Here is a 27,865-nt window from a genome sequence, read left to right on the forward strand (position 1 = left end):
TGCTGAATTGAGCCCCTCTAATGTTTTTCTACTCTCTATTTTATCTACCTCTACTCTAATGTTTGTTATTTTCTTCCTTCTGCTAGCTTTGGGTTTAGTTTGTTCTTCTTTTTCTCATTCCTTAAGTTGTAGAGTTAGGTTGTTGATTTGAGTTCTTTCTTGTTATAGCTATAAATTTCCACCTTCGCATCATGTTTGCTGTGTCATGTAAGTTTTGGTATGTTATATTTTCATTTTTACACATCTCTAAGTAGTTTCTAATTGTCCTTGTGATTTCTTCTTTGATCTGTTGGTTGTTTAAAAGTGTGTTGTTTAGTTTCCACAGTATTGTGATTTTTTCAGCTTTCTTTATGTGTTTTTTTTTTTAATTTCTAACTTCATCCTGTTGTGGTTAAGTCTATTGAGACTTAGTTTGTGTCCTAACATATGGTCTACCTGGAAAATGTTCCATGTGCACTTGAGAAAAATGTATATGCTGTTGTCATTGGGTGGAATATTCAGTATATTCTTGTTAGATCTAGTCGGTTTATTGGGAGTGAGGCATTGAAGTCTCTATTATTGTAGAATTCTCTATTTCTCCCTTCAAATTCTGCCCATTTTTGCTTCATGTATTTTGATAGTCTGTCATTGGGTGTGCAAATGTTTATAATTGTTATATCTTCTTGCTCTACTGAGCCTTTTATTAATATATAATGTCCTTCTTTGTCTTTTGTAAACTTATATGATTTAATGTCTACTTTGTCTGATATTAGTATAGCCAGTCCTGCTCTCTTTTGGTTACTATTTGCATGGAATATGTTTTTCCATCCTTCCCATTTCAACCTATTTGTGTTTGGGGATTTCAGATGAGACTCTTGCAGACAGCATATAGCTGGGTCATGTGTTTTTATCCATTCTACCAATCTCTGTCTTTGTTGATAATAAGGGACTTACTTCTGTCATTGTGCTGTTTGTTTTCTATATGCCCTATAGCCATTTTTTCCCTCATTTCCTGCATTACTGTCTCCTTTTGTGTTCTGTTGATTTTTGTAGTGAAATGTTTAAATTCCTTCTTAATTTCCTTTTGTGTATACTCTATAAACTATTTTATTTGTGGTTATCATGGAGATTACATTTAACATCCTAAAGTTATAACATTCTAATTTGAATTTATTACAGCTTAATTTCAATAACATACAAAAACTGTTCTTTTACAGCTCTGTCCCCACCCCTTTTGGTTATTGTTATCACAAAATTACATCTGTATACATTGTATGCCGAAAAACATAAACTAATAATTCTTTTAAATGTACTGGCCTCCTAAATTATGCAGAAAACAAAATTTGGAGTTACAAACCAAAGTTACAGTAATACTAGCTATTACACTAATAATTGTTGTTTTCTTTAAATGTATTAGTCTCTTAAATCATGTAGAAGACAAAAAGTACAGTTACAAACCATTGTTACAATGATACTAGCTTCTACAATTGCCCATGTAGTTGCCTTTAATGAGATCTTTATTTCTCCATATGGCTTCAGTTTACTGTCTAGTGTTCTTTCATTTCACTCCACAGGACTCTCTTGAGCATTTCTTGTAGGGAAGGTCTAGTGGTCATGAACTCCTTCAGCTTTTTTTAATCTGGGAATGCCTTGATTTCTCCTTCACTCTAAAGGACAGTTTTGCCAGATATAAGATTCTTGGTTGACAGTTTTTTTCTTTGAGCACTTTGAATAAATCTTCCCACAGTCTTCTGGCCTCCAAACTTTTTGATGAGAAATCTGCAGATAATCTTATTGAGGATCCCCTTGTATGTGACTATTCACTTACCTTGCTGTTTTTCAGATTTCCCCTTTGTCTTTTGAAAGTTTGATTATAATGAGACTGTGTGGGTCTCTTTGACTTCATCTTACTTGGAATTCTTTGAGGTTTTTGGATGTTTATATTCATGTCTTTTATCAAATTTGGGAAATTTTAAGTCATTATTTCTTCAGATATTCTCTCTGCCCCTTTCTCTTTCTCTTCTTTTACTGGGATTCCTGCAATGTGTATGCTGGTCCTCTTGATGGTGTCATGTCACACTTTTCTTTAATCTTTTTTCTTTCTGTTCTTCAGCCTTGATAATTTCCATTGTCTTATCTTCAAGTTCACTGATTCTTCCTTCTGCCTGCTCAGATCTGCCTTTGAACCTCTCTAGTGAATTTTTCACTTCAGTTATTGTACTTATCAGCTCCAGAATTTCTTTTTAGTTTCTTTTTGTGTTTCCTATCTCTTTATTGATGTTTTCATTTTGTTCACACATTATTTTCTTGACTTTCTCCACATCTTCCTTTAGTTCTTTGAGCATCTTTAAGATGGTTGTTTTAAAATCTTTGTCTAATATATCTGCCATTAGGTCTTTTTCAAGGACAGTTTCTGTTGATTTTTTTCCCCTTTGTTTGAATGGGCCTTGTGGTTTTGTATTAAACACTGGACATTTTAATCTAATGATGTGGTAACTCTGGAAACTCTCAGATTGTCCCCCTCCCCCAGGGTTTGATGTTTTTTGTTGTCGTTTTTTGACTGTTATAAGCTGTCTCTGTGCCAAGGATCAGCCTGAGCTGTAAACTTAATGTCTTCTCAGGTCTTTTCTGAGCCTTTCCCTGAGCATGCACAGTCACTTTTAAATTTTCTCTGTATATTCAGCTGTTTTTGAATGTCCTAGTCTTTAAGTTCAGGCTCCCAAAAGAGGAAAAGCAAAAAACGATGGGAGTGGGAAAGGGCACTGGCCCTTTAAATCTTCTGGCATTCACTTCAACCTGAAGGGGGAGGGACATGAACCAATGAGGGGAGGTGCAACAGCAATGGCTTCACCCTCTTTGTCTGCACCTCTGTGGTCAGCAGTCAGAGCACAGGTCCTCAGTATTTGGGGGACAGGGTCATTTTGCCCACTCTAGCTCCCACAAGTTGTGTGCAAGCTGCACAGCCTCTTGCCATGTGTCTGGGAGTGGGGATGGGTAACTGCTAATGAGTCAGGAGCTGAAGCTGGCTGCAATTGACTGCAATTTGCCTCCAAGCCTTCTGCCAGAAGTTGCAAGCCTTCAACAGACTCCAGAGTTCCAAAATAGCTACATCAGGTTGATTCTGCCATTGTAGTTGTTGTCTGGGTGGAGAGACAGATTCCTGGTGCTTCCTCCTCCACCATCTTCCCAGAATCCTCCCTTCAGAAGCTGCATTCTGACGGGGGAAGTCAAAGCTTCAACAGAACCTGGCCAGATTCTTTGAAACTGCCTTAAAGTAACAAAAGTATTGCTGAAAGTTAACTTCCACACACTCTGCTATTGAATGCACCACGTGGATTTCCCTGCACACACTCAGGTATTCTCATATACGAGATAAAAAGAGTATGCCACGAAGCTTTGCTGTGACCTTCCAGGCCTCCTCACTGAGCGAATGATGAGAGCCTTAGTCCTTAAGCAAAGAGCCCTGGTTCCACTTTGACCTGATTCTCAGCTTCCCACACTGTCCATCTGCTGCTAATGTGGCTCCTTATTGCCTGTCCTGGGAAGGGCTCCTCCCTCTGTGCAGGACCATAGCTCTGCTCCTCCCCCGAGGAGGGACTATTACAACCTTCTTTTGGATGATGGACTAACTTTCTGAGTGAAATGCAAGCTGAAAGTAGTGCCCTGCCCTCATGCCCCCTATGTACTTACCTTTGACCTGGTCGGAGTCCAACACACTATAGTGTCGTTCTATGGTTAAATGTCTTTATTCTGCTCCCCGATGACACTGTGCAAAGGCTGTGTCCTACAGCATCCTCTCCTAATAAAGCACAAGCCCATGTCCCAGTAATTCTCCACAGAGCACCAATCTCACAGCGCCTATGTAAACAACTGCTCAACACAGTTAAAAAAGATTTTTTCAATCAGAAAAGAAAAACATGCTCATTAGAAGAAATGTGAGAAATACATAAAAGGAGAAAAAGGGTATCACTATTCATTTCACCACTGTTAACAGCTGAAATACTGTATTAAGTTTAAAGATTCAGAAAAATATGGAGTAATTAAGTCACTCCCTAAAATATGACATGTTAATATTTTGTCATAAAAAGTTTGCAGGGACCTTTAATTTTATAAAAGAAATGGAAGATGGCAAACAAAGTTGAGGTGGCTTTTTTCCTTCCCAGGTCATGTTCCCGGCCCTCCCCAGAGGTAACTACTCTCATGGGGCCAGGGGAGGGGTGGGGAGGGAGGACAGAAGGAGAAAGGTAAGCACAGGAGTCCTACACAGACAGCCAACGAGGAAGCCAAGCTTTGGGCAGCCTCTTGGCAGCCCGCTCAGCCAAGGCTGCTCCAAAAGGAGCCCAGGTACCTTGACACGGGGCTCAGGGTGTCCGTCTTGAAGGCCAGGCCTTGAGTCAAAGCGTGGAGTTCCATTTCCCATTTAGCAGTGCTTACGGTTGTTTCCCAGAGCTTGGGATACAAGCCATTTGGGGAACAAAAGGGAGATTTGGGTCAGGGCTCGGACCACCAGGGAGCTCCCGAGCTGGCTCTGCTCCTGGTTCAAGGGTAGCTCGCATCCAGGACCCATGCCAGGTCTCTGTGGGGTGGTTTCCATGGGCCTCAATAGGCCCACATCAGAATTCCAGAGCAGAGACGCGATCCCCCGAGCAGAAAGTGACCTTCTGAACGGAGCGTGTCCACTTCTGTGTGGGCGTTCCCACGTCTTCCCCCATCCCCTGCCGCATGGACGCTCCTCCCTGACTCCATCACCTTGCTCCCTGATGGGGGGCGCACCTGGGAGCCTGGTCTCTCCTGCAGGCATCAGAGGGGAGGGGCGTTGCCTGGAAACCTGGTGGCGCCCGCTCCTTCTTAGAGGAAACAGACTGTGAGGGACCATGGGGCCACCGCATTCTTTTTCTGGGCCGTCTTGTCCGGCTCCAATTTGTGACGCTTCCACTTATGAAATAGGGCAGAGCAGCCCCCGCGCTCGGCCTCCGCGGAGCCGTGGTGAGTGGCTCAGCACTGCCTTTGCCAGATGCCCGGTGTTTTGAAAAAAATCAAGTTCCTTGTAGCTGGCAGCTGGTATGTTATTATCCCCCGGGGAGGGTGTCAAAAGGCCACATTTCTTAGTATGGAATTATCCTTTAATTAAAATTTAAACCAGTTTAGTGAGAAAGACACCTGAAGCCTCAGACTCTCCAAAGCTTAAGAACCCATATTTTACTCCAGACCATGTGACTTGCCCAGGATCATGAGATGAATAAAAGTCACAATGTCTACGGGGCGGCCAATGAATTCCTTTACATTTTGGTCTTTTCAAGTGAAAAACTGAAATGTAAAATATATTACTATTAAAATGTATCTTTTTCATGGATGAGGCACTTACGATTGCTTATATGATAAACAATATTTTTATAATAATTTTAGATAGCACTGTACTGTTTTCAAATTAAATACACGTAATCCGTTTACTTGTTTTGATTTTCGGCCTCTGCTGCCTGCTTATAATAGACGGGAACTCCCTGGCAGCCCCTAGTTTAATCTCCAATGTCCTGTCCTTTGTGGACCTGCTTCTGGAGCTGCTCTTCTTTTCCAAAAGAGAAGAGAGCTTTCTCTCACAGCTCTGAAGCATAGTTTCCAGGGGTAGTAGATTGAACCATGTGAAACTGCCATTTTTGTAAGTCAGAAACAGTGGGTTACTGGTAACTTCATATGGTCCAACCTAATATTTTGGTCTAAATGAAATCTGTGAGCAAAAATGCATGCCATTCACTAAAAGTTCACCTTGTTTGAATCCTCCTTTGATGGATTTCAAGAAAGTGAAAACTGTTCCAGATGCTTTAAAAGTATTAGCTCTTTTAGTCCCCCCGCCTTAAACTCATGGAATGTAGCCCTCTTATTACCAGCCTTTCACAAATGAGGAAACCAAGGCCCAGCAGATTCAATAAATTGCCTTCTCTCACCAGTTAGGATGTGACCAAGCCAGCTTTGGGCCTGGGCAGTCTGGGTCTACAGCTTGTGCCTTTTGCTCTTCTAGAATGTCTTCTCACCGAAGGAAACCGGAGAGTGGAGAGCTGATGGGAGTGGGCAGAGGCAAGGAGAAATAATTTGCATGAATGTCCAGAGGGGTCTGGATATTTTCAGCTAAAGAAAAGGTAAATTCTCAATAGGAAATATAAGAGCTCCTAGTTAGAGCTCTAGAGACTGGGCAGCGGCAGGGCTCGTTTATAGAACAGCAACGTCATCAGGGGCCAAATCGCCTCTATCTTTATGTTCAGTCATCCTCCACACACGGGCTTGTTTGCTAGGCTGATTCTCCTCATGGGCCCCAAATGGCTGCAGTGGTTCTGGGCTTCATATATCAACAACAATATCCAGGCAGAAGGAGGGAATCAACCCTGTCTTATGTCCCATTTTAAGACTGAGGAAACCTTCCCAGGGTCCTCAGAAGATTTCTCACATCTCATGGTCTCACAGCCACGCTGAAACCAATGATTTTGCAAAGGGAATGAGACAGCCATATTGGGTTAGACGAAACTAAGGTGCCCCCTTGGGGCTGGAGAGGGCCCTGGACTGCTCTGAAGGTCAAGGCCACTCAGAGGAGGGGGAAACAAAACTGGGTTCTGTTAGATGGAGGGAGGTGGGGGGTGGCTGCCACAGGTGTGTTCAGAGTTGGGCGGTAGAAAATGGGGCCAAAAGTTTGGAATCGGCTAGAGGTGGAGCCAGAATAAGGACTAGTGTGAGTAAATGAGGAAAGCTTAGGCAATTCAAACAGCCTTGAGTATTCATGACCAATTTTATTGGATTGGTAGGTATGTGATAAGTGCTGTGCAGAGGAATAGAGTAGCACAGTAATTCTCCCATGTTTGGTATGTATTTGTTCCTTAATAAAATAATAATCCCATTATATTATAAGACAAGGACATTTCTTAAGCTATACTTGAAACTATATTTTCCAAAACAAAATTTAGTTGTTTTACATTTTTTACAAATCTCTTTAATGTCTGAGTTAATAAAAGACAGCTCTCATATCTGCTTCTGCATTCAATCTGTTGTGTTGTGTTGGTTGAAGTATATGAAGAAAATCTAGCTTCATACAGATAAACAAGAAAGGGAGGAGTATTTTAATAGTTTTTTCAGATAATTATGGATATTCTTTGATGCTACACCAAAACTCGACAAATGATAGCATTTAAAGGTTACTTACAATGTGGAATCAGAAACTAAACTAATGAAACTTTTATAATATCTTTTTTTTTAATTTTTTAATTTTATTTAATTTATTTTTTTATACAGCAGGTTCTTATTAGTTATCCATTTTATACATATTAGTGTATATATGTCAATCCCAGTCTCCCAATTCATCACACCATACCATCTTAATGCTTACATTAAAATCCATCAGTCTATTTGACACTTTGAATGGATATTTTACTCATGAATATCTTTGTAACTTCACACGGAAAATATTGGTTTACTGAGTTATGCAGATCTTCTCAATGTTGACATACTTCAAACAATACAAAATAATTCATTAATGTCATCACATAACATATAAAGAAAGTATCCGGAAGCTGTCAAACATATGGTGGTGAATTCAAGTTTTACAGTATTCTAATTTTCCCCTAAACGTTCAGTCTTATCATTGGCAAGAAAAGAAGTGTCAATGTTTTCCTTGAAATAAAGGGCTCACTCTTTATTTCCAACACAATGTCAGCCAAATACCCAAGTCTGAATAATCATGATTTGTCCTCCTGCTGTTCTTTCAAGTAAAAATGGTGTTCCATGACAAAAGTAGCTTGCTCAGATCACAAATGAAGCAGTTGACAGGAGCTTTTCTTTGAGACAAACGCCATACTTCACTTTGCAACACAAGTGCTCCCCATTTTGTTGGGGAGAAATACGAAAACGATGTGCATTCAAGGAGTTGAGGTCTGATGAGATTAACAAGTTTTACAGGTTTATCAAGGACTTTCCTAAGTGAAACTGTTTTGTTTTGTTTTTTAACTGCGTGGTGAAGAATACAAAGACAGTACAATTTAATGCCACTGCCTCGATTCGTGCTAAGGTGCCAGTAGTTTTACTCACCTTGGCTTTTGTGTCATCTGTGCAAATGTCAACAGACTTGTTCCAGGATAAACCATGATGAGCCTCAAAAAAGGTATTCAACGTTTCGTGTTTCTTGCCAAGCAACAAGTTTGTTGTCAGAAAAGTTCTTCAGCTCTTTGTGTTTGTTGCCACGTGTTCCCATGAAAGATCTTCAATGTTTATTAGCTGGAGCTGATAATGGATTAAAACATGCAAAACAGCAAACCCAGACACATCTATAGATTTGTCCCATTGATAAAGCAAAAGTACAATTTCTGCACATGAGAATTCATTTATCACATCAGTAGCCCAAACTTTAATGTAACTAGTTACTGTGTCATTGGAAAGTGGCACTACCATGATTTCTTTATGGACTTCATTCTGCAGGCAATCAGCATTGTCAACTGTAAACCTTTTGTAAGCCTTTCAGCTATGGTGTGCACTTCTTCAGCCAACATAGTAAGATAACTTACCCTGTAGGTTGTTTTGGAGGTTTTCTCATTTCTAATGTGAAAATCTGTAACAAATAACTTTTCACTTTTAAAGAGCTCATCACATCTCCATTTAAAATGTTCAATTCCTTTTTCTGTAAATGCTGAGTGACTGGTCTCCAAGTGATACTACAACTTAATTGGCATCATAATACTCTTTCCTTTAATTAATAAACTTTATGTTTTAGAGCGATTTTAGGTTCACAGCAAACTTGAGCAGAAATTATAGAGAGTTCCTATATACACCACATCCACACACACTCAACCTCCTCCACTATCTACATCTTGAACTAGAGTGGATGTGCGTTACAACCAATGAACCTATGTAGACACATCATTATCACCCAAGGTCCATAATTTACATTAGGGTTTACTCTTGGTGCTGTACATCGTATGGATCTTGATAAATGTAAATGACATGCATCCACCACTGTAGTAACATACAGAATAGTCTCTCTGTCCTAAAAATCCTCTGTGCTCTGCTAATTCATTCCTCTGCTCCCCTTCACTCCTGGCAACCAGTGATCTTTTTACTGTCTCCATAGTTTTGCCTTTTCCAGAATGTCATATAGTTGGAATCATACAGTTTGTAGACTTTTCAGATTGGCTTCTTTCACTTAGTAATATGCATTTAAGTTTCCTGCATGTCTTTTCAGGACTTGACAGCTCATTTCTTTTTAGCCCTGAATAATACTCCATTGTCTGGGTGTACCACAGTTTGTTTATCCAGTCCCCTACTGAAGGACATCTTGGTTGCTTCCAAGTTTTGGCACTTATGAATAAAGCTGCTATAAACATCCATGTGAAGGTTTTCATGTGGACATAAGTTTTCAATCCATTAGGATAAATACCAAGGGGTGCGACTGTTGGATTATGTGGTAAGAGTATGTTTAGTTTTATAAGAAACTGCCAAACTGTCCTCCAAAGTGGCTGTACCATGTTGCATTTCCACCAGCAGTGAACGGGAGTTCCTGTTGCTCAACGTCTTTGCCAGCATTTGTTGTCTTTTGGATTTTGGCCATTATAACAGGTTTATAGTGGTAACTCACTGTTGTTTTAATTTGTAATTCCCTAATAACATATGATGTTGAACATCTTTTTATGTGCTTACTTGCCATCTGTATATCTTCTTTAGTGGAGGTGTCTGTTCAGGTCTTTTGCCCATTTTTAAATCGGGTTGTTTGTTTTCTTATTGTTGAGTGTTAAGAGTTCTTTGTATATTTTGGAGAACAGTCCTTTATCAGATGTGTCATTTGCATATATTTTCTTTTAGTTTGTGGCCTGTCTTATTCTCTTAACAGTGTCTTTCACAGAGCAGAAGTTTTTAACTTTAATGAAGTCCAGCTTATCAATTAGTTCTTTCATAAATCATGTCTTTGGTGTTGTCTCTAAAAAGTCATCACCATACCCAAGGTCATTGGGTTTTCTCCTATGGTATGTCTACGAGTTTTACAGTTTTGTATGATACATTTAGGACTATGCTCCATTATGAGTTAATTTTTGTGAAGGGTGTGAGGTCTGTATCTAGATTCTTTTTTTCTTTTTTTTTTTTTTGCATGTGGGTGTCCATTTGTTCCAGCATCATTTGTTGAAGAGACTATATTTGCTTCATTGTAATGCCTTGCTTCTTCACCGACCAGTTGACCATATTTATGCGAGTCAACTTCTGGGCTGCTGTTCTATGCTATTGATTTATTTGCTTATTCTTTCACCAATAATCACACAGTCTTGAATACTGAAGCTTTATAGTAAAACTTAAAATAATGTAATGTCAGTCTGACTTTCTTGTTCTTCTTCAATATTGAGTTGGCTCTTCTGGGACTTTTGTCTCTCTATATGAACTTTAGAATCAGTTTGTCAATATCCACAAAATAACTTGCTGGAACTTTGATTGGGGTTGCACTGAATCTGTAGATCAAATTGGGAAGATATCTTGACAACATTGAGTTTTCCTATCCATGAACACAGACTATCTCTGTTTTTTTCTAGTTCATTTTTGATATCTTTCATCAGAGTTTTGTAGTTTTCCTCAAATAGATCTTGAATATATTTTGTTAGATTTATACCTAAAATTTTATTTTTGGGTGCTAATGTAAATGGTAATGTGCTTTAATTTCAAATTCCACTTCTTCGTTGTTGGTATGTAGGAAAGCACTTGGCTTTTGTACAGTTACCCTGTATCCGGCAACCTTACTATAATCACTTTTTAGTTCCAGGAGTTTTTTGTTGATTCTTTCACATTGTTTATGTAGACGATCATGTCATCTGTGAACAAAGACACTTTAATTTCTTCCTTCTCAATCTGCATACCTTTTATTTTCCATTTCTTGTCTTATTGCTTAGCTAGGATTTCCAGTATGATGTTTAAAAAGCAGTGATAAGAGGCAATGTCTTTGCCTTATTCCTGATCTTAGTGGGAAAGCTTTGAGTTTCTCACCATCAAGTATGATGTTAGCTGTAGGTTCTTTGTAGATATTTTTTTATCAAGCCAAGGCAGTTCCCCTCTATTCCTAGTTTACTGAGAGTTTTTTTTTATCATGAATGGGAATGGATTTTGTTAAATGCTTTTTGCATTTATTGATATGATCTTGTGATTTTTGTTTTTTAGCCATGTGATGGTTTTGGTATTTGGGTAATTCTGGCCTCATAGAATACATTAGGAAATATTTCCTCTGCTTCTGTCCTCTGAAAGAGATTGTAAGCAATTAGTATAATTTATTCGTTAAATGTGTGGTAGAATTCACCAGTGAACCCATCTGGACCTGGTGCTTTCTGTTTTGGAAGATCATTAATTATTGATTTGATTTCCTTAATAGACATAGGCCTATCAGGTGGCCTATTTCTTCTGCATGAGTTTTGGCAGATTGTGTCTTTCAAGGAATTGGTCCATTTCATCTAGGTTATCAAATTTGTAGGCACAGATTTATTCATAATATTCCTTTATTATTCTTTTTAATGTCCATGAAATCTTTAGTAATGTCTCCTCTTTTCTTTCAGTTATTAATAATTTGTGTCCTCACTTTTTTCTTAGTTAGCCTGGCAAGAAGTTTATCCACTTTATTGATCTTTCCAAAGAACCAGCTTTAGGTTTTATTGATTTTTCTCTCCTGATTTCCTGTTTTGAATTTCATTAATTTCTGTTCTAATTTTTATTATTTCTTTTCTTCTGCTTACCTTGGATTTAATTTGCTCTTCTTTTTCTAGTTTCCTAAAGGAGAAGCTTAAATGATTGGTTTTAGAAATCTCTTCTTTTCTAATATGTGTTCAATGCTATAATGTTCCCTTTAAGCACTGCTTTCACAGTATATTAAAATTTTAATGTTTTATTTTTTATTTAGTTCAAAATTTAAAATTTTCTCTTGAGATTTCTTCTTTGACCCGTGTATTGTTTAATCTCCAAGAGTTTGGGGATTTTTTCATCTATCTTCCTGCTACTGATTTCTAGCTTAATTCCACTGTGGTCTGAGAGTACACATTGTATGATTTCTGTTCTTTTAAATTTGTTAAGGTGTGTTTTATGGCCCAGAATGTGGTTTATCTTGCTGAATGTTTCATGTGAACTTGAGAAAAATGTGTAACTTGCTGTTGTTGGGTGAAGCAGTCTATAGATGTCAGTTATACCCATTTGATTGATGGTGCTGAGTTCAACTGTATCCTTAGTGATTTTCTCCCTGCTGGAGTCCATTTCTGACAAAGGAGTGTTATATTATGCATATAAGCATACATAACTGAATACATTTTGGTACTGTTATTTTGAACAAACTGTCATCTGTTAGATCAATTAAGAAAAATAAAGTTTTAATTGTGCTTTCACTTATTCCTTCTCCAATGCTCTTCTTTATCTAGATCTGAGTTTTTCATCTATATCAATTTCCTTCTACATTAAGAACTTCTTTTAACATTTCTTGCAAGGCAGGTCTACTGGAAACAAATTTCCCCAATTTTTATCTGAGAAAGTCTTTATTTCTCTCTTACTTTTGAAGGATAATTTCACAGGGTACAGTATTCTTGGTTGGTGGGTTTTCTTTTCTCTCAACACTTTAATATTTTACTCCACTCTCTTCTTGTTTGCATGGTTCCTGAGGTGAAGCCAGATGTAATTCTTATTTTTGTTCCTCTATAGATAAGCTTTTTTATCTTCTACCTTCTTTCAAGATTTTTTCTTTATCTTTGATTTTCTGCAGTTTGAATATGATATGCCTATGTGTAGTTTGGGGGCATTTATTCCGCTTGGTGTTCTCTGAGCTTCCTGGATTTGTGTTTTGGTGTCTGACATTAATTTGAAGTAATTCTCAGTCATTATTACTTCAAATATTGGTTCTGTTCCTTTCTCTCTTTCTTCTCCTTCTGGCATTCCCACGATACATACATATGTTATGCCTTTTGTAGTTGTCTCACAGTTCTTGGATATTCTGTTTTTTTCAGTCTTTTTTCTCTTTGTTGTTCATTTTTGGAAGTTTCTGTTGTAATATCCTCAAGTGTAGAGATTCTTTCCTAGCCGTGTCTGGTCTATTAAAGAGCCTATCAATGGCATCCTGCACGTCTATTACAGTGGTTTTGATCTTGGGCTTTTTTTTTTTTTTTTAGAATTTTCATCTCTCTTTTTACATTATCCACCATGTCTTGCATGTTGTCTGCTTTTTCCATTAAAGTTCCTAGCATTTTCATCACAGTTTAAAAAAATTCTTGGTAATTCCAACATTCCTCCCATATCTGACTCTGGTTCTGGTCCCTTCAAACTGTGTTTTTTGCCTTTTAGTACACATTGTAATTTTTTGTTGAAAGGTGGACACGATGTACTGAATAAAAGGTATCGCAGTAAACAGGGCTTTAGTAAAGGAACGGTAAGTGTGGCGGCGGGGTAGCATTCTATAGCCCTATGATTAGGTCTCAGTCTTTTGAGCCTCTGTGAACAACCCCGGTGCTTCTCAGTTCCTCTCCTTGTCTTTGGTGGGAGAGGATGGGTAGAGGGGGCTGGAGTTGGAAGTTTTTCTTCCCCATGTGGAAAGCAAGAGGGGGCTGCAGTTGGGTATTTCCCTTCCCCACGGTCAGCTAGGCTCTGATAAAGCCCTAGCAGGTTAGGCTCTGGATAAATAGTTTCTCCCAAGGGCAGACCATGTTAAGAAGAACAGAATTCTCTGGGTTTTTCAAAATGGTTACTTTTCCCTTCCCCCTGGTGGAAGCACAAGGGAATTTTTTTCTGATATTCCCTGTGAGCTCCTAGAGGTAAAACACAAAATCGTGGGGACCCCCTATGACTGGATCCTCCTGCAGTTTTTAACTCTCAGACTGTCCCCTCTGAGTCTCTAGCAATTCATCAATTACAGTTCAGGTTTCCCTACCTGGGCACTGGTTCCCACGGAGTTTTCTGCCAGGGGGTTTCAGATCTGGTAAATCGTGATTCTCTCCATTTACCTGTTTGTCTCTTTAAATTTCTGGACAGCCGTTTGCCCTGTGACTTCACTGCTCTGACGACAGATCTAAGAAGAGTTGCTGATTTTTCAGTTTGTTCAGCTTTGTTCTTGTTGTTAGGATGGTGTGATCACTTCTAAGATCATGCTGGACCAGAAACCAGAAGTCACTCACCGTAATACTTTCAGAAATAATAATAAATTATTAACATGTATACAACCAAGGAAAAGGTAATATTCACCATATTTTTATTTCTTATTCACAATTTCACCCTTCTTCTTTGAAAGTTCCTGCCTTCTGAGCCAGAGAGATGACTATATGCCGATGGTGAAGCTGTGGGCTGAGAAAGTAACCATTCACCCTTAAAAATAAGAAAGATATATTAAATAAATTTTATTTTAGAATACAATTTTATTAAATTTCAAAAGTTTTACAAAATGTTTAAAATTTTAGAAAAGTTTTTAATATTTAAAAATATGATTGCAATATAGCCAATATTTTACAGTAACTATAAATGGAGTCTAACCTTTAAAAGTTATGAATCACTACATTGTTCACCTGTAACTTTTGTAATATTGTACATTAATTATACTTCGATTTTTAAAAATCTCAAAAAGAAAATGATTGCAAATCAAGACAACAAAATGTGCTTACTTCGTTTCCACGTAGGCTGGAGACAAACTTCAGGATTTCAAAATAACAATCGTTTTGACAATAATGAGATTAAAGACATTATAGCAAGTATAACTGAAGTAGTAAGAGCTCAGCAAAAGTACTGAGAACAAACTTAATGTCTGAAAATGCACATATTTATATCCTAAGTATACTTTCTTGGAAAATTCTGGAAAACATTCCTGAGCAAATGAGAGCAAAAGGCAAATAATGTTGTAATATTATTATAAGAATAGTTTCAACCTTGAAAACTTCCTGAAAGGGTCTTGCGATCTCAGAGGGGTCCCAAGACCACATTCTGAGAACTGCTGGATTAGCACAAAGGTCTGGAGATGGACAAACAGGGTCAAACACAGCTCCTGGCCTGAATATCAGTGAAGGTGGGATGTCTTGACCAGGTGTTTTCACTCTGGTGCTTATGGTGGAAACAGTGGCTATTGTAGGTGCTCCTCTGAAGTGTTGAGACATTTTAAGTTAAAGGAGAAAAGACAGTGTAAGTTGGAAGAGACGGCACCCACTCTGGCATCCAAAGTCTGCAATTTTAATTCATCACTTTTCAACTACCTTGGCCTTCTTCATCTATAAGATGAAAGCTTTAGACTAGATGCCTGATCTCAAAAATCCCTTGCTGTTCTAACCATTTGTAATGAATTAATATGCTGAAAGCATAGTGATTTTTATACTCCCAGCACTGCAGAGTTGTATCAGTTCACAAGAGGGCATGAAAACATGGCCTTAGCAATTTCTACAGACATACAATCATCCACACCAGTGGGGTCCTCGGAACAGATAACAGCGCTGCTGGCCTGCTTCCTGAGTGCTTGGCCTGGAGACTTGATGAGATCAAACTCCAGTTTTACCAAAAATATCTCCACTATTTGGCTTGAAGAAAAAAAGCACAAACAAAAACCTTGATTTGACTAAAATACCAGCAAAGAGGGACACCATCTGTGACCTTGCTGAGGAATTTTGAAACTGAGTGGCTAAGAGAGAAATTTGCAAGAGAGCTGTAGTATTAACTTACTGTTCTCAAGGCTGCCTAGGAAACTTACCAAGAAAAAAAAAAAAAAAGAAAAAGCAATGATTACTAGGCTGGAACACTTCAGGTGGGTCCCGCCTAAGAGCCCAACTGGGGGAAAAAAATGTATCAATTATAGCCCATTGGAGGAAAATATAATGAAAGAAAAGACAGACATTTCAATTGTCCCACAAAAAGATAAAATAGGTAGAACTAAACTTACCAATAAATGTGCAGTTTCTACAAAGAAAATTTTTTAATTTACTTTTGGACACAAAGGAAAAGCTGACCAAGTGAAAAGTGTACTGTTCTTAGCTGGGAAGACTCAATATCATACAGATATCAAGTCTCTATAAATTTAACATAATTCCAATAAAATTTTTAAATGTATTTTTAAATTCGAGAAGTTGAGTCTAAACCTTGTATAAAAGAGAAAAACAAATACCATTATGATTTCACCTATATGTGGCATCTAAAAAGCAAAACAAATGAACAAACAGAAGCAGAGCAATAGATATAGAGAGCAAACAGGTGGTTGCCAGAGGGGAAGGGGGAGGAAAGAAATCGATGAGGGTTCAAACTTCAGTTACAAAGTAAAGGAGTGAAGGGTATGAAGTGTACAGTGTGGGGAATATAGCCAACAACTATGTGATATCTTTGTGTGGTGACAGATGGTAACTAGACTTATGGTGATCATTTGAAATGTATAGAAATATTAAATCACTATGTTGTACAACAGGAACTAACATAGTGTCATAGGTCAATTACACATCAAAACAAACAGACTCAGAGAAAAAGAGATCAGATTTCTGGCTACTAGTTGGGGGAGGGGAAATTGGATGAAGGCAGTCCAAAGTACAGACTTCCAGTTATAAGATAAATAAGTACTAGGGGTGTAATGAAACACATGATAAATATAATTAGCACTGCTGTATGTTATATATGAAAGTCATTAGGAAAGTAAATCCTAAGAGTTCTCATCACAAGGAAAAAAGTTTTTTCTTTTTCTTTTATTTTGTATCTATATGAGATGATAGATGTTCACTAAACTTACCGTGGTCATCATTGCATGATGTATATGAGTCGAATCATTATGCTGTACATAAATATACAGCTGCATGTCAATTACATCCCAATAAAACGGGAAGGAAAAAACAAGATTTGCCACTAACATTTTGAAAAACAATAATTAAGGGGGATTGGACCAATTAGATATTTTTTAATGTTGTAAATTTCAATAAGTAAATTGTTATACACAAATCAGTAGAAAGGATGAGAAAGTTTAGAAACAGACCCAAATACATATAGGAATGTATAGTATAATATAATATGTATAATATGGTGAAGATGGCATTAAAATCAATGGGGAAAATACAGAGTATTCAACAAATGGCCTTGGAACTACTGGGTAAACAAATGGACAAATTCCAAAGGGGCTACATATTTAAATACAGAAAAGCAAGCTGTAAAAGCAGATGAGAAAACATGACAGAATTTTTTCTAAGCTGAGAGTGGCTACAGCCCACCTCTTCACTCCGAGGAGGTCAGCCCACAGATGAGCCACAAGTCTTGTGAGCTACAAAAGCACACGGTGGTCCTGCCCTCACCTTCCAAGGTCAAAACAAGCAGTTGCATCTTTACATCTGTCCTCCAATCTCATGTGACCAAAATGTCTTGTGATCCACCCTGCAGGAAACATACATGACAGGGAATTGTGAAGCCCACGGTTCAGCCTAATCAAGGTGACACATTTCAAAACCACCACCGTCGGATGACACGCAATCAAAATTCTCTATTCCGGCATTGTTAGTGAAAGCAAAATATTGTAAATAACGTTTATAGCTATCACAAAGGGTCTGGTTAAACAAATTATGGTAATCTAGAGATGGAAATACTGTACAGTCATAAAAAGAATGAAAAAACTCTTGATTTATTGACATGACACAATCTCTGAAATATTGTGTCAATTGAAAAAAGGAGTTGAAACAAGAGAGTTTATATACATATGTGTGTGTGTGTGCATATATATATATATTTTTTGCTCGCATACGCATAAACTATCTCTGAAATGATATGCAAGAAGGTGTTGATTTTCATTGATTACAGGGAGGAAAAATAGTGGCTGAGGGACAGGGATACCAAGAAGATATCCTTTCACACTCATTGAATTTTGAATCATATGAATTGACCTATTTTTAAATGAATTAAATTTAAGAAACAAACGGAAACAATCAAAAGGGTGTGTATAGAAGTGAGAGAGTGGCATGGACATATATACACTACCAAATGTAAAATAGATAGCTAGTGGGAAGCAGCCGCATAGCACAGGGAGATCAGCTCAGTGCTTTGTGACCACCTAGAGGGGTGGGATAGGGAGGATGGGAGGGAGACGCAAGAGGGAGGAGATATATATGGGGATATAAGTATATGTATAGCTGATTCACTTTGTTATAAAACAGAAACTAACACAGAATTGCAAAGCAATTGTACTCCAATAAAGATGTTTAAAAAAAAGAAAAAAAAGGGTGTGTATAGAATATCCAGTATGTACCTGGCACGGTGCTAGGTAATATCCGGGCCACAAGGATAACTCAGACCTGGAGCACCTCCTGCCCTGAAGGACCTAAGAATCCTCCTGGGTTTTAAATGTCAGTGTCCTGCCAGGTTCTGGGGACCACTTCTTTTCTCACTCTGGGGTAATCCCAGCCACTCTAGTACATTTAACTATCATCTGTATGCTGAATTGTCCCAAACACGTCTCTAACTTTGGGGTCACCCTCAGTTTTAGACGCGTGTGTCTATTTCTAGTTCATTTTGACAGAGCGGTTCCCACAAATACCAACACTCCCCAAATCAAATCAATCATCTTCCCCTCCCCCAAAGACGGCCCCTGGAAGCCCTAACCCTGATCCTCCTGCCAAATTCCCTATCTTAATTGATTTTTCATTCTGTGCTTTATTGTTATTAAAACAGAAGAGTTAATTTTTACAAGTCTGTCCTTTTTGTCTTCTGCTTTGGTTTGAATGGTAAGAAAGGCTTTTCCTATTCCCAAATCAGATAAAAATGTATCCATATTTTCTTCTATTTCTTTTATGGGTTAATTACATCTTTTTTTTCTTTCTGAAATGTATTTTGGTGTGAAGTAGGGATCTAACATCCCAACACCACTTACTGAATTAAAAAATTCATCCTTACTCTTATTTGCTTGAATAAGTTTTCAGCTGATTCTCTGGGGTTTTCCAGGTAGTTAATGTAACGAGTGAAAATTTTTCTCTCCTTTCTTACATTTACACCACCTGTATTAGTCAGAATGTTTTGGTGACGCACAAGAGAAATCCTCCTGAAACTTTCTTAAGCAAGAAATGAAAGTACCAGAATGGACAGAAGTTGCTTCCGTCATGGTTGAATTTGGGGATACGTATGATGTCTTAATTTGTCTCTCTGGCCCTCCGCTCTTCTTCTTTCTGTGTGGTTCTCATCTTCAGACGGGTGCACTAGAGCAGGCGCAGGGTGCTGAGTCACCCATGGGCCCTCACTTAACACACTTTTCTTGGCCTGGTGACATAACTACACGGAGCCTTAGTAGGCTGCCTGACAATGTTATTTTTTAATTTTATTTATTTATTTATTTATTTTAACATCTTTATTGGAGTATAATAGCTTTACAATGGTGTGTTAGTTTCTGCTTTATAACAAAGTGAATCAGTTATACATATACATATGTCCCCATATCTCTTCCCTCTTGCGTCTCCCTCCCTCCCACCCTCCCCATCCCACCCCTCTAGGTGGTCACAAAGCACAGAGCTGATCTCCCTGTGCTATGCGGCTGCTTCCCACTAGCTATCTATTTTACATTTGGTAGTGTATATATGTCCATGCCACTCTCTCACTTTGTCACATCTTACCCTTCCCCCGCCCCATATCCTCAAGTCCATTCTCTAGTAGGTCTGTGTTTGTATTCCCATCTTGCCACTAGGTTCTTCATGACCTTTTTTTTTTTTTAATGTTATTTTTAATTGCTTGACTTGCCAAAACCCAATACAGAGGTTAGCATCTTGTCGTGCTGGGCCAGGCAGTTCTATGAATAACTACCAGTCAGCTAAACAGCTGGAGCTGGACCACACCTTCTTGTCTCATTTTAAACGTCTTAGTCTCAGCTTATGGAGAGGAAAAATGGACTGGGGAGGTTTCCATGGCATCAGCATCCACTGATGGTGCATTTCAAGCCTGTCATCCAGAATGGCTGCGAAGGGAGACCTGTCCGCCCTGGCGCAGCAGCGGTGCCTGGAGGGAAGCGCCCAGCGCAGCCCAGGAGTTTGGGTTTCCTCCCAGTTCAGGATCCTCCCACACACCCCACTGCAATCACCAGACTCCAACTCAACGGGCTTAACCCTCAGCACTAGAGGTGAGAGTAAAGTACAGAACTCAGTTGTTGCAATTCGGCGTGATTATTAGACTGGATTTCAGTATTTTCAAATGTTTGGCTTTCTTTGTTTTGTTTCCAGCCAAGCCACATTGGTCTGGAATTTGTCACTTTTCTGGTACATTTTATGCAAGACTTTGAGTCTGATTTAAGCCTTAACTTCAGGGAGCCTGAGACCCAAGGACCTCCTTCCCTGACTACGCAGATGACCAGCTTCCCTGCCTGGGATGGGGTAACACTCAGGAGCCCCAACTTCACATTTTCCCTGAGGGTCTTTTACCTACAGACCAACTCTCCAAACCAATTTCTACCCTGATAAAGCCTTTTTGTATTTGAAAACCTACTGTTCCAGGACATCCCCGGTGGTCCAGTTGTTAAGATTCGGAACTTACACTGCAGGGGGCACAGGTTTGATCCCTGGTTGGGGGAACTAAGATCCTGCATGCCGTGCGGCCAAAAAATAAATATAAATATAAATATAAATGTAAATAAATTTTAAAAGCACTTAAAAAAAGAAAACCTACTGTTCCTCCCCAAAATTCCCCTCGGGCTTAGCCCTCTGCCCCTTCCCCATCCCACTCCCCTGCCCTCCTTGGGAGGGGTCCCCACCCTCACTGCCTCACAGGGTGCCCAAGTCACCTTTGGTTTTACGGTTGCTGGGAGGCGGGTAAGGGAATATTCCAGAAGCTGTCACAGTGGAACCAGGGGACAGCAGGTCACACCTGTGGCAGGGGCCGGGCCCCTCTACCCCTGTGGTCGCAGGCGAGGGCGTCTGTGGCAGAGTCAGGTTTCCACTGGTGTGAACTGGTATGAACTGGTGTGGACTTCACTTCACTGGCACTGGCTCTGGGTGTAGGCGGCTTGAATTTTCTAACCACATGGAAAATGAGAGACCACGGGGAAAAAAATAACAGCAGGATCAGACTGGGAGAAGATATTTGCAGAATATAAACCAAACATGGTCTCTTATCTAGAGGATACAGGGAAAGAAAAACAAAAGGAAGTCCAATTGGGAAAAAAGAGAGAAGCAAATCCAAACAACAGTAACAACAAAAAACAGGCAATTCAAGAAGAAGAACCCAGAAGGCTAACCAGCATATGAAGATACATACGATGTCAGTGGTATTGAGAAGTGAGGCAAAACAAGAATATACCCCTTTATACTGGCTAGAAGGGCAGAAAGCAGAAAGCTGACGATGCTGGGAGCCCGTGGGGTTATGGGAACAGCAATGGAAGTGTGGCTTGCTGCAGTGATTCTAGAGAACCATGCGGTGGTACTTGGTGGAATCAGGTGGTCGCTCAGCCTGTACCCAGTCCCCTCCAGAAGAGCAATTCTCACGCCCGCCCACAAGGGGGCAGGTACGAGGATGTTCACTGAAGCATTGGTTGGAGGGGGATTTGGAGTTAACCTAGGTGTCCATAGCAGAGGGAGTGGATAAGAAAAATGTGGTAGATTACACTAGGGAGTTCTCTGCAGCAGTGAGAAGCAATGAACCAGATGTGCATGCAGCAGCGTGGATGCCTTACAAAAATAGTAAGAAACAGAATGACAATACAGAATACCCTTATGTAAATTAATTATACATGCACAGTAGTGCTAATGCTTACACAACACAGTGACTATGCCAAAAATCACTGAACTGTACATGCTAAAATGGTGAATTATATGACGTGAATTATATCTCAAAATGCACATGCACATAAAACAACAGTAAATGTTTTCATACGAGCAAATAAAAAAAATACTTAGCATCTCAAACACATCAGGATGCTTGCCTATGCAGGTTAGGAAAGAGGGAGTAAAAACGGGGGCAAAAGTGAATAAAAGAGTAAAGCTTGCGGCTTCCCTGGTGGTCCAGTGGTAAAGAATCTGCCTGCCAATGCAGGGGACCCAGGTTCCAGCCCCGGTTGGGGAATTGAGACCCCACATGCCACAGGGCAACTAAGCCTGCGCGCCACAACTATTGAGCTCACGCGCCTCAGTGAGAGAGCCCGTACGCCACAACTAGAGAGAGAAAGCCTGAAGGCCGAAACTAGAGAGAAGCCCAAGCACCGCAACAGAGACCGTGCGTTATAACAAAAAGATGCCACGCGCCTCCACGAAGATCCCGCGTGCCGCAACTAAGACCCGATGCAGCCAAAGGAATAAGGAAAATTAAAAAATAAAATGAATATTTAAAAAAAATTTTTTTAAAAAGAACAAAGCTTTGTGCGGTCAATGGTTAAAAAGCCAGGTAGTGGGTCAGTGAGGACTCTGGCCCAGCACAGCTGGGGGACCCCAAGGCCAGCCTCCACAGAGGGCCTCCTCTTGCCCACTCACCTGGCACCTCCTGGAAAACAGTTCGTCTTCAGAATGCACATCCACTTCTTTCCCAGCCTCCTCCAGTGTTGAGGCCAAGCTCCTTTCCACACCAAAAAAGCCTGGTCTCTCCTTTTCTTTCATAAGAGCTCTTGATTCTAGATTAGGAAAAGCCCTGATTGTCAAGAAGCATTGAGCAGTTTTCCTTCCTCGTGGACAAAGAGGAGTGACTCAGCATTGAGATATCATAATTCTCTGGTCTCCCTTGCCTGGAAGGGAAGCGAATGTTTACTTCTTCGTGGGACAAACCGTTTCCAAGGGAACAGAGACACTGAGTTCAGTTCTCCATCCAAACATCCTTCATACCTGCTTACGCAGGGAACAGAGATCCACTCAAACTGCCCTAGGCCAAGAAAAGGACTTTACTCTAGTGTACAGGAGCATCTCTTGGAACTCAGAGGTTGAAATGTAGTCACACTTCAAGAAGAAAATAAAACAGGAAGCTGGAGAGTTGCCAGGAGCCAAGGATTCAGTCTTCTGCCCTTCCCCCATACCTCTCCCTCCCCCCTCCTTCCCTCTCTTTCTCCCCACTTTACTTTTTCATGCACAAGGTAGGATATAGGTTTCCCCACAGTTGGAATAACCAGAGGAGAGCAGAGCTCCATATGTCACTGAGCCTCAATACCGAGTTCCTGGGAGAAAAAACTTGTTTGGCCCAGCTTGGATGTGTTCATTTAGCTCTTGGGGAGGTGGGAGCAGGTGTGGCATGGGAGTGGAAAGCAAAGTCACATACTACGAAAACCCACCCTGGGGGGTAGATGACAATTCTCAAAGAAGGGGTTCAAGTTGGCCAGACAGCTCCAGAAGGAGTCTAGTGAAATGTTTACAAAAATCTATCATGTATTAATAAGAAATAAAAACTCCATTTAATTTAAAAAGAAAATTTTATTGGAGCCTAGTTGATTTTCAATATTGTGTTAGTTTCAGGTGTACAGAAAAGTGATTCAGTTATGCATATACATATATTCAGTCCTTTTCAGATTATCTTCCCATATAGGTTGTTACAGAATATGGAGTAGGGTTCCCTGTGCTATACAGTAAGTCCTTGTCGGTTATCTATTTTACATATAGTAGTTTGTATATGTCAATCCCAAACTCCTAATTTATCCCTCCCCCTCACATTTTCCCTTTGGTAACCATAAGTTTGTTTCCGAAATCTGTGAGTCTGTTTCTGTTTTGTAAATAAGTTCATTTATATATATGTTTTTAATATAAATTTATTTATTTATTTTTGGCTGTGTTGGGTCTTCATTGCTGCACGGGGGCTTTCTCTAGTTGCAGTGAGCAGGGGCTACTCTTCGTTGCGGTGCGCGGGCTTCTCATCACCACGGCTTCTTTTGCTGTGGAGCATGGGCTCTAGGTGCGCGGGCTTCAGTAGTTGTAGCACGCGGGCTCAGTAGTTGTGGCTCGTGGGCTCTAGGGTGCAGGCTCAGTAGCTGCAGTGCATGGGCTTAGTTGCTCCCCACATGCGGGATCTTCCCGGACCAGGGCTCGAACCTGTGGCCCCTCCATTGGCACCGGATTCTTAACCACTGCGCCACCAGGGAGGCCTTCATTTATATTATTTTTTAAAAAATTAAATTCCACATATTAATTTTCAAAAGCCAGAATCATATAGGCCACTTTCTGTTGTCACAATACAATAATTTTAAAAATTAAAATAGAAGCTTCCGTGAAAAACAGTCAAAAATCATTTAAAACACTCCAATTATGGAATCAGGCCAAAACGGTATTTAAGAAAATTCATTACTTGAAATGACTTCGTTATTAATTAGGAAAAAGTTAAAATAAATACATCAAGAATTCTCCTCAAGAAATTAGTAAAGAAATAGCAAAAAAAATATGTATTTTTTAAATCTGAGGAAAGCAGAAGGAAGAAATTGAGAAAGATAAGAGCTAAAATAATGAATTTAAAAATGCAAAAATGATAGAATTAAATTCAAGAGCCATTTCTCTGACAACAACAAACAACAATAAAATAGACATACCTCTAGCAAGTACAGTTCTGAAAAATAAACATATAACATTAAATATTAGAAAGGAGACATGTAGAAGAGATTTGATAAGTATAAGAGAAGGCCTTCTACAAATTAACATTAATATATTTGAAAAGTTGAAGAAAATAAATGATTTTTACATAAATGACCAAAATTAATGCAACAAGGAGTAGTAGAACTGAACAGAGCAGTAACTTTGAAAGAGATGAAACTGTCATTTAAAAAAACTGCCAGGGATTAAGAATCTGCCTGCCAATGCAGGGGACATGGGTTCGAGCCCTGGTCCGGGAAGATCCCACATGCCACAGAGCAACAGAGCCCATGCACCACAACTACTGAGCCTGTGCTCTGGAGCCCGCGAGCCACAACTACTGAGCCCGTGTGCCACAACTACTGAAGCCCGCGCGCCTAGAGCCTGTGCTCCGCAGCAAGAGAAGCCACCACAATGAGAAGCTCGTGCACCGCAACGAAGAGTAACCCCCGCTTGCTGCAACTAGAGAAAGCCCGCGCGTAGCAACAAAGACCCAACACAGTCAAAAGTAAAATAAATAAATTTATTTAAAAAACTGACAGGGACTTCCCTGGGGGCGCAGTGGATAAGACTCCATGCTCCCAACGCAGGGGGCCCAGGTTCGACCTCTGGTCAGGGAACTAGATCCCACGTGCACGCCGCAACTAAGACCCAGTGCAACCAAATAAATAAAAAAACAAGTAAAAATTTAAAAGCTGTCAGTGAAACAGGTACATATTCCAGCCAGCCCAACAGCTGAGTCTCTTCAAACTTTCTAGGAGTAGATAGCGTAAATATTACTTAAAATCATGGAGAACACAGAAAAAGATTAATGATCTCCCATTCACTGGGACCATGTTCAACTTCATACAGTTAGACAATGAAGCCCAGGGTGAGTGTTTCACACTTCGAGACAGCCCCCTTTTTTGGCATGTGTGCTGGGAGGTGGGTGAATTGAGAATTTAGTCCACATGGGGTTGGTTCCCTCCTTCAGGACGGGGGCTGACTACAGTTGTGGTTGTACCAAGAATTTAGTGTTTTGTAAACTTTTTAGACAAATATATATTTTTCTATAAAACAGAAGCTGAAAATCTCAAAACAACACCTAAACTTACAGGTAAAGATATGCTGATATTTTCTGTTATTCTATTTCATTTTTTCAAGTGCCAAACAACACACTAAATTAATCTTCTACCATTAATAGGTGACAACCCACAATTTGAAAAACACCTGAGAAACTAGGATCCCCTTAGGAAGAGCCATCCTTGGAGGAATGAGCATTTGTGTACGTGCGTGCCTGTGTGTGTGTGTGTGACACACACTTGTTCTCCGAAGGCTGTCGTGTCACAGATATGTTTTGAGTATCTGCTCAACTCGCAATCCCCTCTCGGATAATGCCTTTTTCCATCATGGGGGTGAGACCTGTTCCCTTGGTCATGGCCACTCAGACTAGGGCTGGAGCTTGAAGCCAGCTGGATTATGGCTCCTTAGATGCTCATCATGGCTCCTTTACCACGTTAAGCTAATTCGAGAGAGTTTCTAAACTTGCAACCAAAGCAGCTCTCGTTGTACAAGCATAGAAAGCATCTCTAAGGTACAAAGTTTGATGTATACTTTAAAAATTCATTATAAATTGCCTTATTAAATATGTTATTTGAATTTTCCATTTCAGGGGTTGGCCCACTATGGTCTACAAGTTAAATCCAGCCTGTGGCTTGTTTTTGAATAGCCTACAAACTAAGAAGGATTTTTACATTTTTAAAGGGTTGTAAAAAAAAAAAAAAAAAAAAAGAGAATCTGTGACAGAGACAGCATGTGGCCCACAATACCTAAAATATTTATTATGTGGCCCTTTACAGAAAAAGTTTGCCACCCCCTGCTCCCTACCCTTCATATTTCTCATCTCTTTGGTCTGTCAAATATTCAGAGGTTTATGAAACAGTCACACTTCTATTAAGCTTTCGTCAGTTTACACATTGTGCTGCTCTACTAGTCAACATGTAAAAGTTTATGATGAGCATATTTTCTCAGTCCCATTAAATGCTTGGATTCTATTTTGTAAAATAATTTATTGTAATCCTTGCTATATTTTTGTTTGTATTAGCCTGCTATGTTTGCCTATCCTTTATCTGAAAACTTCTTTGGTCACATTGTTTTAAGCTGTCTTTTATTTTAAAAAATATAGACTGACCTTATATTTTGTTCAATCTGGAAATCTTTGACTTATAAGAAAGAATATAATAACAGCTTAAACTATATGCATTTCTTGTTGTAATTTGTTTGGGGCCACTTCTTACACCTTGTTTTTGCTTCTAATCAGTTAAGGGTGAAATGGTATCTCAGCCACGTTGCTTTTGCCTGCAAGTAATAACCTATTCTTTCTTTTTTAAATTTTTTATGTTTTTAATATTTTTTGTAACCTATTCTTTCTTAAGCAACCTTATCAATATACGCCATATTCTGGCCATAAAACAAATTTTAGCACATTTTTAAAATTTGAAATCATATTAAACATGTTCCTTGACCATAACAAAATAAAACAAAAGTCAATAATAGGTACCTGAAAAATCTCAAAATGTTAAACAACACATATATAAACCATGGGTCAAAGAAGAAGTCTAAAAGGTAATTAGAAAATATTTTGAACTGCATGAAAATAAAACGTTAACATACCAAAATCTGTAGAATGCACCTAAAACAGCTTGGGGGAAATTTATAGCACTAAATGCTTATATTAGGGTGGGAAAAAAAAAGGTTTCCCACAGTCTCAGTCAGTTGGCCTATAACAAATATCCATAGACTGGATGGCTTCAACAACATTTATTTCTCACAGTTCTGGAGGCAGGAAGTCTGAGATCAGGGGGCCAGCGTGGTCAGGTTCTTGGCAATGGCTCTCAGAGAGGGATCCCATGTCTCCCTTTCTTTTTATAAGGGCCTCACCCTCATGATCTCATCTAACCCTACTCACTAACTGCAAATCCCATCACACTGGAGCTTAGGGTTTCAACACACGAATTTGGTGTAGGGACATGTTCAGTCCATGGCACACAATAATGTAAGCTTCCACCCTATGAAACTAGAAAAAGAAGATCAAATTAAACCCAAAGCAATCAGGAAGACGGGAGTAACAAAGATAAATCCTGAGTGCAATAAAATCAGAAACAAAAACAATAGAGAAATCAATGAAATCAAAAGCTGGTTCTTTGATACAATTTAAAAAAAAAAGAAAGAAAGAAAGAGAAAGAAAAAACTTGAAAAACCTTTAGCCACACTGACCAAGGGGGAAAAAAAAAGAGAAGTCACAAATTACCATTATCACTACAGAACCTACAGATATTAAAAGGATAATAAGGAAATACTATGAAAACTTCTATGCTCATATATATGACAATTTAGATAAAATCAACCAATTCCTTGAAAGATAAAAACAAAAAATC

The 27,865-nt window shown here is 39.3% G+C and overlaps 1 long non-coding RNA gene across 1 annotated transcript; it reads right to left on the reverse strand.

The window, feature by feature from the left end:
* Nucleotides 1-7,418: 7,418 nt before the first annotated feature.
* On the reverse strand, nucleotides 7,419-23,962 carry LOC309619547. Its single transcript, XR_014239024.1, has 6 exons — nucleotides 22,383-23,962; nucleotides 20,702-20,932; nucleotides 17,247-17,325; nucleotides 14,191-14,289; nucleotides 13,953-14,096; nucleotides 7,419-8,238 (listed from the first exon to the last, which is right to left on the reverse strand). It is a non-coding gene; the product is annotated as an uncharacterized lncRNA (long non-coding RNA).
* Nucleotides 23,963-27,865: the final 3,903 nt, after the last annotated feature.

Source organism: Balaenoptera borealis (genome assembly GCF_965194805.1).
Source record: "Balaenoptera borealis genome assembly, chromosome: 21".
Lineage (NCBI taxonomy): Eukaryota > Metazoa > Chordata > Mammalia > Artiodactyla > Balaenopteridae > Balaenoptera > Balaenoptera borealis.